Source organism: Cydia amplana, chromosome 23 (assembly GCF_948474715.1).
Source record: "Cydia amplana chromosome 23, ilCydAmpl1.1, whole genome shotgun sequence".
Classification (NCBI taxonomy): domain Eukaryota; kingdom Metazoa; phylum Arthropoda; class Insecta; order Lepidoptera; family Tortricidae; genus Cydia; species Cydia amplana.
In genome coordinates this window covers 11,410,858-11,422,531 of record NC_086091.1, presented here as the reverse complement: position 1 = coordinate 11,422,531, position 11,674 = coordinate 11,410,858, and positions in this window count along the sequence as shown.

Here is an 11,674-nt window from a genome sequence, read left to right as displayed (position 1 = left end):
GAGGTGGGGGAGGAAGAGAGAGAAGAGAAAGAAGACGTATGCAATAAATTCAAATGTGAATGTGATTGTTGGATAAACTAAATTAGTCTGTATACACATCACATGCTATCACATTCACAGAAGCCTACTTAAGGAGATGCTGTGTGTAAAAATAATCAGTATGCCACGAAAAGTCAGAAAAGTTGACGGTCGAGGGCTGATTAATAACATAATTAATAGATTGCCTTTTGAACTTCACTTACCCGGTTACAATTATTGTGGTCCTGGTACTAAATTAGACAAGCGGTTGTCTCGTGGTGATAAGGGTATTAACGGGTTGGATGAAGCTTGTAAACTTCATGATATCGCTTACAAACAAAACGAATCGTTAGAGTCACGACACAAAGCAGATTTACTTTTGGCGGATGCTGCTGAGAAGCGCATGCGCGAATCAAAACATTTTCCAGAGAAAGCAGCCGCCTTCACAGTCAACAGAATAATGAAGTACAAGGTCAAACGAGGCATGGGTGTGTCCTTGTCAAAAGTGATTAAAACAACTCATGATGTTGTTAAAAAACATATGGGAGTAAACAAACACCGTTCAAAAAGCGGTAAGACTCTGTCAACTAATGCATTGATTAACGCTGCCGTCAAAGCAGCGAGAAAATATGTTAAGGGTAAAATGGTAAAAACACCACGAGTGATTCCTCTACCTAAGAGGGGAGGTTTTTTACCACTCATACCCTTATTGGGTGCATTAGCCGCAACGGGTACGTTAGCAGGAGGTGTAACAACAGCTGCAAAAAATATTTACGAGATGGTGAAGAGAAATCGTGGCGAAAGTGCTACAGTCGGGAGGGGTTTGTATCTCAGACCATACAAAGCCGGAATGGGGCTTTACCTGTCTCCATATCAAAAAAAAAAAAACTAAGTTTACCAAAGCGCCCTCTAACGGATATTGACATAATGAAATGTATAAAAAGAAAAAAAATACCATACTTCAGAGGTATCTTCATGAGGAACACCCTACCGACTATGGGACCGTATGTGAATGAAACTGGAATTTTGAATTTAGACACCGGTGACGGAACTCATTGGACGGCTTACATCAAAAAGGGTGGGAAATGTCTATACTTTGACAGTTATGGAGACCTTCGACCACCTAAAGAATTTATTCAATATATGAACAGAGACAGTGTTAACAATATCATCAACACCTCTGTTAACCTTAGCGGCCTCGGTAACTCTAACAGCCCCGCGAACTCTATCGACCCTGTTAACGCATACGATCGCGTCAAAACCAAGATGAACGGTCACGTTAAAGGCGTCGTACACACCGTCGGCAGACCTTCAACGGCCCCGGTGCGCATTGAATACAATTACACCAGGTTGCAGAGATATAATGCGAAGAACTGTGGGCATTTATGTCTTAACTTTCTCTATGATGGTGTTAAAACGATGTTTTGATTTTTTTCCCTAAAGCGTGTTAAAAATAAACCATTTACACATATAAACTCAGGTTATTTATTTATTTGTTTTTCCTTGTTCTGAATGAATATTAGCCTCATTCATTCAATGAGCGGAAGGAGACGATATCAATAGCTGATTATAAACTATTAGTACGCAATCAGTTTTCCCATGGTATTACAGAAAGTTCATAACTATTATCTTCATACAAATGTGTATGCTATAAATAAAATAGTTTTACAATATTGACTCATACTGATCTCACCTTCGAATCAATAACAATGTCCTCTTTCACCATCAGCTTGAATGATAATAAATCCGAATTGTTTGCAGACTTTTTACCAGCAATAGAGCTTGACGACTCGCCTTATGAATGTGCTTTAACCTATTTGAAAACTTTTAATTCAATACCGAATGTTGATGTAAAGAACAACAAGTTTCACTATGGCGAAAGAGTTATCGAGGTACCTGTGGGTGCTTACGAGTTGAGTGATATAATTAGATATTTAAGGAAACATATGATAGCCAAAAGCGGAAATGACTCAACGAATGTAGTAGACATTGAAACAAATAGCAACACGGCTCAGTGTTACATTTCGTCAGAAAAACATAATGTAAAGTTTAATGAAAAAAACAGCATTGGCTCCCTTTTCGGATTTTCCAAGCGAGTCCTTCAGGGAGGAAAGGGACTCATACATGTATCTGATAAACCAATAGATATACTGATCACAAATTCTATAAGAATAGAATGTAACATTATCGAAGGCTCATTCGTTAACAACAAACCGTCGCATGTACTTCATGAATTCTCACCTGACGTACCACCGGGTTATCAGATTATAGAGTACCCTAAAAATATTATTTATCTACCGCTAAAGCAAGCAAGCAACATACAGAGAATTGAAGTGCGAATAGTTAACGAACATGGTGAACCAGTAAATTTTAGAGGTGAAAATATATCGCTTAGACTTCACATTAGAAAAGTATTAAAAACATGATTATCTATAAAACTCAAGACAAAAGATTGAATACCATTAGTCGTGTGCGATTCTCTAGTGAGACAACACCGTCATCAGCAGTGGTAATACAAAACTCACAACCTTTCACCTCTCAAGTCGGAGTGAAACACATTAAATTATCCGCGGCTAACGCAAATTTTCTACAACAATTAGGATATAAAATATGTCCTCGTCAGATTCAATCCTAAATGTGGATGAAAAGTTGATGATAGATGATAGTATTGAAAGCATAGAAATTCATCCATATAATCCCTATAATGACTCATTCAAAAACAATGATGAAGTGAGAATTGCTATTAATAGACAAGATCTCATCGTGTACCCACATCAAAGTCAATTGTTGATTGAGGGTAAAATCAATAAAGATTGTGTTTTAATAAACAACGCAATGGCATATTTGTTTCAAGACATACGCTATGAACTAAACGGGGTAGAAATTGATAGGACTAAAAACTGTGGTATTACATCAACAATGAAAGGTATGGTTTCATACGGGAAGGAAAGCGATCATGCGTTGGAAAGCTCCTCATGGAACATAGGAACGATTAAAGCAATAGACGATGATGACTTTAGCTTCACTGTACCACTATCCCACCTTTTAGGCTTTGCTGAAGATTACAGAAAGGTCATAATGAATGCTAAGCATGAGCTAATACTGAATCGTTCAAACACGAATGTTAACTGCGCCGTACCATCAAAGGATAAACATATTGAAATTTCAATTACACGAATTGTATGGCGTATGCCAGTTGTGAAAGTATCTGATAGAGAAAAACTCCGTTTAATGCAGTTTGTTGAAAATGATATACCTCTACCTATTGCCTTTCGCACATGGGATCTCTACGAATATCCCTCTCTACCAGCAAATACAACAAAACATATATGGCCAATCAAAACAAGTAGCCAATTGGAGAAACCTCGCTTCGTTATTTTAGGACTTCAGACTGCTCGTAAAAACGTTGAGACTGAGAACATGAGTCACTTCGACCATTGTAATTTACAAAGTTGTAAGGTATATCTAAACTCTCAGTGCTATCCATATGATTCACTCACATCAGACTTTGAACAGAATTCTTACGCCTTACATTATAACGACTTTGCAAATTTCCAACAAAATTATTATGGAAAACAAATACCAAGCCCTATGGTGAATATATCACATTATAAAACAAAGTTTCCTTTGATTGTTATTGACACCTCTCGACAGGCAGATACCTTCAACTCTGGTGCTGTAGACATAAGGGTGGAAATGGAATTTAAAAAGCCTTTACCTAGTTCAGTCACAGCGTACTGTCTTATCATTAATGACACATCGTATGAATATAGCGTTCTCACAGGAAGAGTGAAAAAGAACAATTGAATAGTATCACTCCTACCTTCATCGTGATCACCCGCGTGCTTTTAAATCAAAAAAACAAAATGAATTATTTGTATTATTATCCAAGTTATACTACATCTGTAGTCAACGACAGCTGTCGATTAGCACATAGTCTCCATAGCACAACTTACTATGGTGGAAACAGATCGTCAAAGATTTCTGACATTCATGTGTTTTTGAAACTAGAAGTTCACGGATCACAGACTAATTTTAAAACATGTATTAGTTTTGGTGATAAAATTACAATCACTGATGAAGACTGGTTCAAGTACATAGCTGATTTGAAGGAAATTGAAGCGATAAGAAATTTTCTCGCACACCCCAACAATGAGAACGCTCATCAACTCATGAATAACAAGAGACTGCGAGCTGTTGTACCATCACCGTCTTCAACAGCAACAGCGAACGTAAGAACATCACCAATTCCTACAGTGTTAGAATATTCGCTAGACGCTCAGTTAATTATCTATAATGAAGAGCAGGCTGCGCTCATAGGTCGTTCTGATTGGTGGAACATCGAAAGGATCATCACATGTGTTAATGCTTGTATACATTATTTAAACAAGACCAAGGATACCTACGCAAACCGATTCAACTTCTTTAAGAAACATTTAAAATTGAAGCAACCAACGACAGTGGCGAAAGCGTTTGCGCTTATCGATCGTTTGTGTGATGAAAATTCAATAGTGGACTGTGAGCTCAAGTGCTTAGCGATAGAAATATTGTTTCACACCTCTTTGTTTAATTGAGTAATAAATGATAATTAATGGTAACAGTTATTTAATTAATTTTCCTGTCTACATCTGTTCCCCACTGTCAGTGTTCTCTGAAATTTTATACTCACCACACGTGAATTATGTGTTCACCATGACTCACCATTGTCAATTCTGTAATGAAGATGTTCCTACTGACTGTTTAATCCTTCATTCAAAAACGAAACGTCATAAATTACTATGTGAGCAAGATCAATCTGATGGCGGTGCTTATGTGATTAATTCAGCATTTAAGTGTAGAATCATCTCATATCGATTTAACGGTAGAAAGGATGACTTGAACCCTGAAGGATTTCTGTCATCAATCAAGAGCAAAATAAAAAAACTTTTAAAAATGGAAGTGAAAATGCACAAACAAATTAAAGTTATTGGTGAATTATTGTGTATGTATGTGAAAACAATAGTTGTCGAAAATGGTGAAGAAATCATACGTGATATGAAATCTTTTGCTACAAAAAATATTATGTTAGACGGTGGCACTGACTATAATACTCTCTTTGATGACTTGGTTTCATCAATCACAAGCAAGATGGAGGAATTTCAAGAACGTGATAGCGGATGGGCATTGGAGAAAATCTTATTTTTTGATTTAAATATTAACAAACATTGTTCGCTGAAAGCTTGCACATACATCCCCTTACCACGTTGGGTTGAAAACAAAAAAGCATGTGTTAACGTAATAAACAATGATAACGCTTGCTTCATGTGGGCTATACTCGCAGCCCTTTTCCCTGAGAATTCACATTCATCCAGAGTTAGTAAATATATTCAGTTTAAAGATCAGTTAAACTGGGAAGGAGTCTCATTTCCTACGAAATTGAAGAATATCAAAAAATTTGAGAAAAATAATAATATTCGTGTAAATGTGTATGGTATAGACGAGGATAATAAAAAACAAAAAAAAACACGCATGATTGTACCTCTATATATTTCAAGGTTGACTCCTATAGAAAACAAGACTCGACATGTTAATTTATTGTTTCACGAAGATGAAACAACATGTCATTATACTACAATAAAACACTTATCACGTTTGTTAAGTTCTAAACAAGGAAACTGTCGAAAGAAATATTATTGTCACAGCTGTTTACATCACTTTCATTCTACTCAAAAATTGGATTTACATACTAAAATGGGGTGTGGTGGAAAAGCTATCATACTTCCTGCAGAAGATGATAAAACTATTGAATTTGAAGACTATAATCATAAAATGAAAGTCCCATACACTATCTACGCGGATTTCGAGTGTATATTATCTCCCATCGATAGAAAAAACAGTAAAACAAAAAACACTTTTGATATTAACGAACACATTCCATGTAGTTTCGCTTACTTTATCCAATGTGATTATGATAAGAACTTATCAAAATTTTTTTCATATCGCGGAGAAGACTGTGTACAAGTATTTATTGAAAATCTATATAATGATGCTGAGAAGATAGGTTACATCCTTCAAAACACACACCTTCCGATTAATACAGATAGTCTAATGGATATAGACTCAGATATATGTCATATTTGTGAAGAACCTTTGGAAGATGATTGCGTTATCGATCATTGTCATCTGACTGGGAAAATACGAGGAAAAGCTCACAACGGCTGTAACTTGAACTATAATATTCCAAAGTTTTTACCTATAATATTTCATAATCTAAGCGGATATGATAGTCATTTATTTATAAAAGAACTAGCCAAAGCTGATGGTAAGATTAAATGTATACCACACACCAAGGAAAAATACATTTCATTTTCCAAACAACTAGATAATATTACACTCAGGTTCATTGATTCTTTTAAATTTCTTGGAAGCAGTCTTGAGGAGCTTGTGAACAATCTCTCGCAAGAGGAATATCAAATCTTGCCTAACTACCTCTCATCCTTCACAAATATAGAAAAAACAACTGCTATTAAACTATTATCACGTAAAGGTGTTTTTCCTTATGAATACGTTAACTGTTGGGAGCGACTCGAGGAAAACACTCTACCTCCGAGGGAAGATTTTTACAGTAAGCTGAGCGACTTACAAATTGAAGAAAAAGACTATAAGCATGCGCTAGAAGTATGGGAAAAGTTTAATATTAAAACTCTAGGGGAATACAGTGATCTATATTTGAAAACTGATGTATTATTACTAGTCGAAGTATTTGAAAATTTCCGTAAAGTTTGTTTAGAAACATATAAATTGGACCCATGTCATTATTATACGGCTCCGAGCCTTTCATGGAGCGCTATGTTAAAATTCACACGTGTGAAACTCGAGCTTCTGTCAGATTACGAAATGATTCAATTTATAAAAGCAGGCATAAGGGGTGGTGTAAGCCATGTAATGAAGCGTCATTCGATAGCAAATAATAAATTTATGAAGAACTTTAATCCTTATGAGGAAAACAAGTTTATTAATTATCTTGACGTTAATAACCTATACGGGTGGGCTATGATGCAATACCTACCTATTAATGGGTTTAAATGGTTAACGGAAGAAGAAATTAATATGTTTCAAATTGAGTCCATACAGCTACAATCAACAGTTGGATATATTTTAGAAGTAGACTTAGAATATCCAAAATACTTGCATGACGCACATAGTGATTACCCATTCTGTGCTGAAACAAAAGCACCACCCAACTCAAAGACAAAAAAATTACTATTAACACTAGAAGACAAATCTAATTATATTATCTACGGTGTAAATCTCAAACAATGTGTGCAATATGGACTCATATGTAAAAAAATCCATAGGATCCTTAGTTTTAACCAACAAGCATGGTTAAAACCATATGTTGATTTAAACTCTAAAAAAAGAGCTCAAGCAACTAGTACTTTTGAAAAAGATCTATATAAACTGTTTGTGAACAGCATTTTTGGGAAAAGTATTGAAAACATAGAGAAAAGAATAACAATGCATTTTTGCAAGCATTGGGAGGACATTAAAAGTGTAACGAAAGCTACATACGGACTTGAACGATATATTTCAAAACCAAACTTCCACAGCTGCATTATTTTCTCACAAGACTTGGTCGCTGTGCAACTGAATCCAATAAAAGTAACATATGATAAACCTACATATGTTGGATTCACTATCTTAGAGCTTTCTAAAACACTAATGTATGATTTCCACTACAACTACATGCAAGTTAAATATGGGGATAAGTGTTCCTTGTTATACACAGATACGGATTCATTTATTTATGAAATTAGTACTAACGACTTCTTTGAAGATATAAAACCAGATTTCATAACTAAATATGACACTTCCGATTTTCCAACAAACAACGTTTACGGTTTCCCAAAAGTGAATAAGAAAATTGTGGGTCTAATGAAAGATGAGAGTAAAGGTCGTATTATTAATGAATTTATTGGATTAAGATCTAAAATGTATGCCTATACCTTAGAGGAAAAAGAAGATATTAACGACGAAAAGAAGAAGAAGGTAGAATCATGTGTTAAAAGAAACAAAGGAGTGACAGCCGCAGCTGTCAGAAAAATCCACTTTGAGAACTATCGAGAGTGTCTTAATTTAACAAAAACATTTTATGATGATATGTGTATTATCAGAAGTAATAAACATAGATTATTCACTACCGAAATTAAGAAAAAAACGTTATGCGGTTTAGATGATAAAAGATTCATCATGAATGACCATAAAAAAACACTACCTTGGGGTCATTACGCTATTAACCTACCATAATTGTCTAAAGTCTTACTTATCAATCGTATATCTTGTTGTCTTATTAAAATAAGAATAAATACTCATTTCACCCTTTATTTAATTCTCTATGTAACCTTATTTCTCATATGCATCTATTTGTATAAACGTTTTTACTTGTAAATAAAGATTTAACATAATTAATTTCATTGTTTCATTTAAAACACTCTATTTCATAGTGCTCACACCAATTATAATAACCCTCCAGCTCTTACGACCCCTTCAACGGCTCCTTTAAATACCACTTCAACAACCTCTTCAAAGACACCTTCAACACCCACGCCGACGGCATCTTACACTCACACCATGCCGCCAACCGCATCCCCGGCCCCCCGGCCCGATTACGCACACCTACCCATTTACTTCCTACATCGAGTACATACTTACGCTATTTATACCATCATACTTTTCACGGGCGCGGTAGGTACACACACTACTAGACCAGTTTTACTACCAGGATCGCTACCAAACCATTTTCTGATGGTGGCGTGGGACATACAATAATCTACTACTGACGGACGGACAGCGGAGTCTTAGTAATAGGGTCCCGTTTTTACCCTTTGGGTACGGAACCCTAAAAACGGTCACCCATCCAAGTACTGACCCCGCCCGACGTTGCTTAACTTCGGTCAAAAATCACGTTAGTTGTATGGGAGCCCCACTTAAATCTTTATTTCATTCTGTTTTTAGTATTTGTTGTTATAGCGGCAACAGAAATACATCATCTGTGAAAATTTCAACTGTCTGGCTATCACGGTTCGTGAGATACAGCCTGGTGACAGACGGACGGACGGACGGACGGACGGACGGACGGACGGACAGCGGAGTCTTAGTAATAGGGTCCCGTTTTTACCCTTTGGGTACGGAACCCTAAAAATAAATATAAGATTCATTAGGTTTTTTTAAGCTGCTACTACTTTTCCACGTTCATGATTATATTCTATTTAATGAGCTACATGGTGTCGACACTGTCGACGATCAATGCTATAGCTATAGCTGTATATTAAAAATACAACCAAATGCTCACTGTACAAGTAAATGCTTTCACCAAGATCGAACCTACACTAACATCAGCTTCGTACGTATGTGAAGTGATCATTTCTAAAATGGAATTTCATGAAATTATCAAATTCTATGATCTGGCCATGACATATTCTCGTACCTCTAACAGATAGAATTCCGTTACCAGGATTCGACCTGGAACTTACAGCTAACTATATCTTCTGATACAAAAAACTCACCGACATATCTCATGGGACAAAAAACAAGTACTTAAAACAACAAAAATAATTCATAAGTAGGGATGTACCGACTAGTCGGGAAAGCCGACTATCCGGCCACATTTGTAGTCGGCGATTAGTCGGCGACTAGTCGGCAAAAAAGGCCGATTAGTCGGCCTATTATTAATTACAGAAACCAGGACATAAATGAAATAAAAACGCAATATTAATCAAATGTTACATGCCCATTTTATTCAAATACGTATTTAGGGTACAAAATGTGCTTGTGTTCATATTAAATTCATGTATAGGTAATTATGTAGGTATATCGTCGCAGTAGCAGGGAACATCTTTCAGTTGATATTGAAAGCGCGACGACGCAAGGAGCAAAACAATTGTTTTAATAATGCATCCGAACTTGAATAAAGCTACTACAGTTGCCATACGAATGTAATCTTTATTGTGAAGTAACGATCATGAACTTGGCCGACTAACCGACTAGTCGGCCGACTAATCGGCCATCCGAGCACCGATTAGTCGGCTAGTCGGCTAGTCGGCCAAAACCATAGTCGGTACATCACTATTCATAAGGTTTTTAGGAACGCTAAATTTATCGATAAGAGCATTGTATCGTTAGGTCATTATTATCATTTACTTCGTCCATCCCTAATTAGGAATGCAACATATCGAGGCTAGTGCAGCGAATGAAGACCAAACCGCAGATGTTTCGCCCAGGACGCATTGTTCACAAATAACTACATTTACAATTTCTGCTTCTAGTATTACTTGAGACCCGTATGAATTAATTTTTAAAAAATTGTACGGTATAAGTACTGTTCTAATTTAGATTAAGTACACCAGCAGTATAAAGCCAAAAATTGACATTTGCACCAGCAAATGACCTTTTTGATGTTTTCTGCAGCAATTCAGTCGGCTGCAGTACTGTTCATTCGCCGCCGGATTACTACCACAATTATGACGTTCGTTCTGTCACTCATTCTATCTAGGAAATAGACAGATACAGAGCCTATTAAACTTACATTACTCTTTGGATACGGCGGCGGCAACAATAACGCCGCAACAGTAATGCAGCTGCTGCAGTTGACATCCGCATGTCATCTAGACACAAGGCGTCTACTTCTTCGATTTCGTCTACTTTATTTAGCCTAGAGATCACATGTAAATTGGTTTATCTTTAGTATATTTGGTAAGTGTTACACAATAGTCCTGTTTGCGGGCTACCGTCTCAATAAGCAGGAATATGCGGCTGAATGTGCTGGAAACAGTTTATGCTGTAAAACAATGTTATTCACGCAGAACTGAAATGACCGTAAAATGTGTTGTTGTTTACACAAATAGACTTCCAGACCATAGAATTTCTGTAATTATGAATGTAGATTACCGCCTCCTTCGCTCTCTTCACTATAAGGAATTAAATAGGTAAGTATACTTAGACAGGTGTTTGATAAAGTATTAACAGTTTTTACCAAGCCTGCCAGTGTTTAGCATGGTAGGTAATGTTGATAAAGTTTGAGTACGTGGGTAGATAAAGTACCATACGCCGGATTATATGATAAAAGAGTTCCCATTATCTGGCGCAGTCAGTCGGACGACCCCCGGCTAACTATTTATTTTTAATTTTTAATGCCTTTCTAAGTCGATAGTGACCCCACCCCACCTACGAAGCAGAAGGACTCAGGTTCAAATCTTAGCAAGGAGAACAATTTTATCTTCATTGGACTTCAAAAATACTCATCGTAACCCCATCATTGTATACAAACCGAACAAAGCCAGATACATAACAAACGACTTGGTAAGACGGTTCGTCCACTCTAATTGCAATCCCCTTAATTGCACCTCCCCCCCCCCGCCTGCAGAGGGGGGGGACACGTGCTCTCAGGTAGGCACGTTCTGGATTACAGTTTATCATTCCGATTTAATATAAATCTGTACTGTATCATACAATGCATACCTAAGTACCAAAGTATTTATAGTTTTTGTTATCTACTACTTTTTTCATGTTTCTTTAGTAGGTGTACCTATATTTACATTTTTATTCAATATTTTTTTTATGAATTACATTGAAATGGAATTTTAATCAACACAACTTTTTTTGAGTATGCAAAATAAAA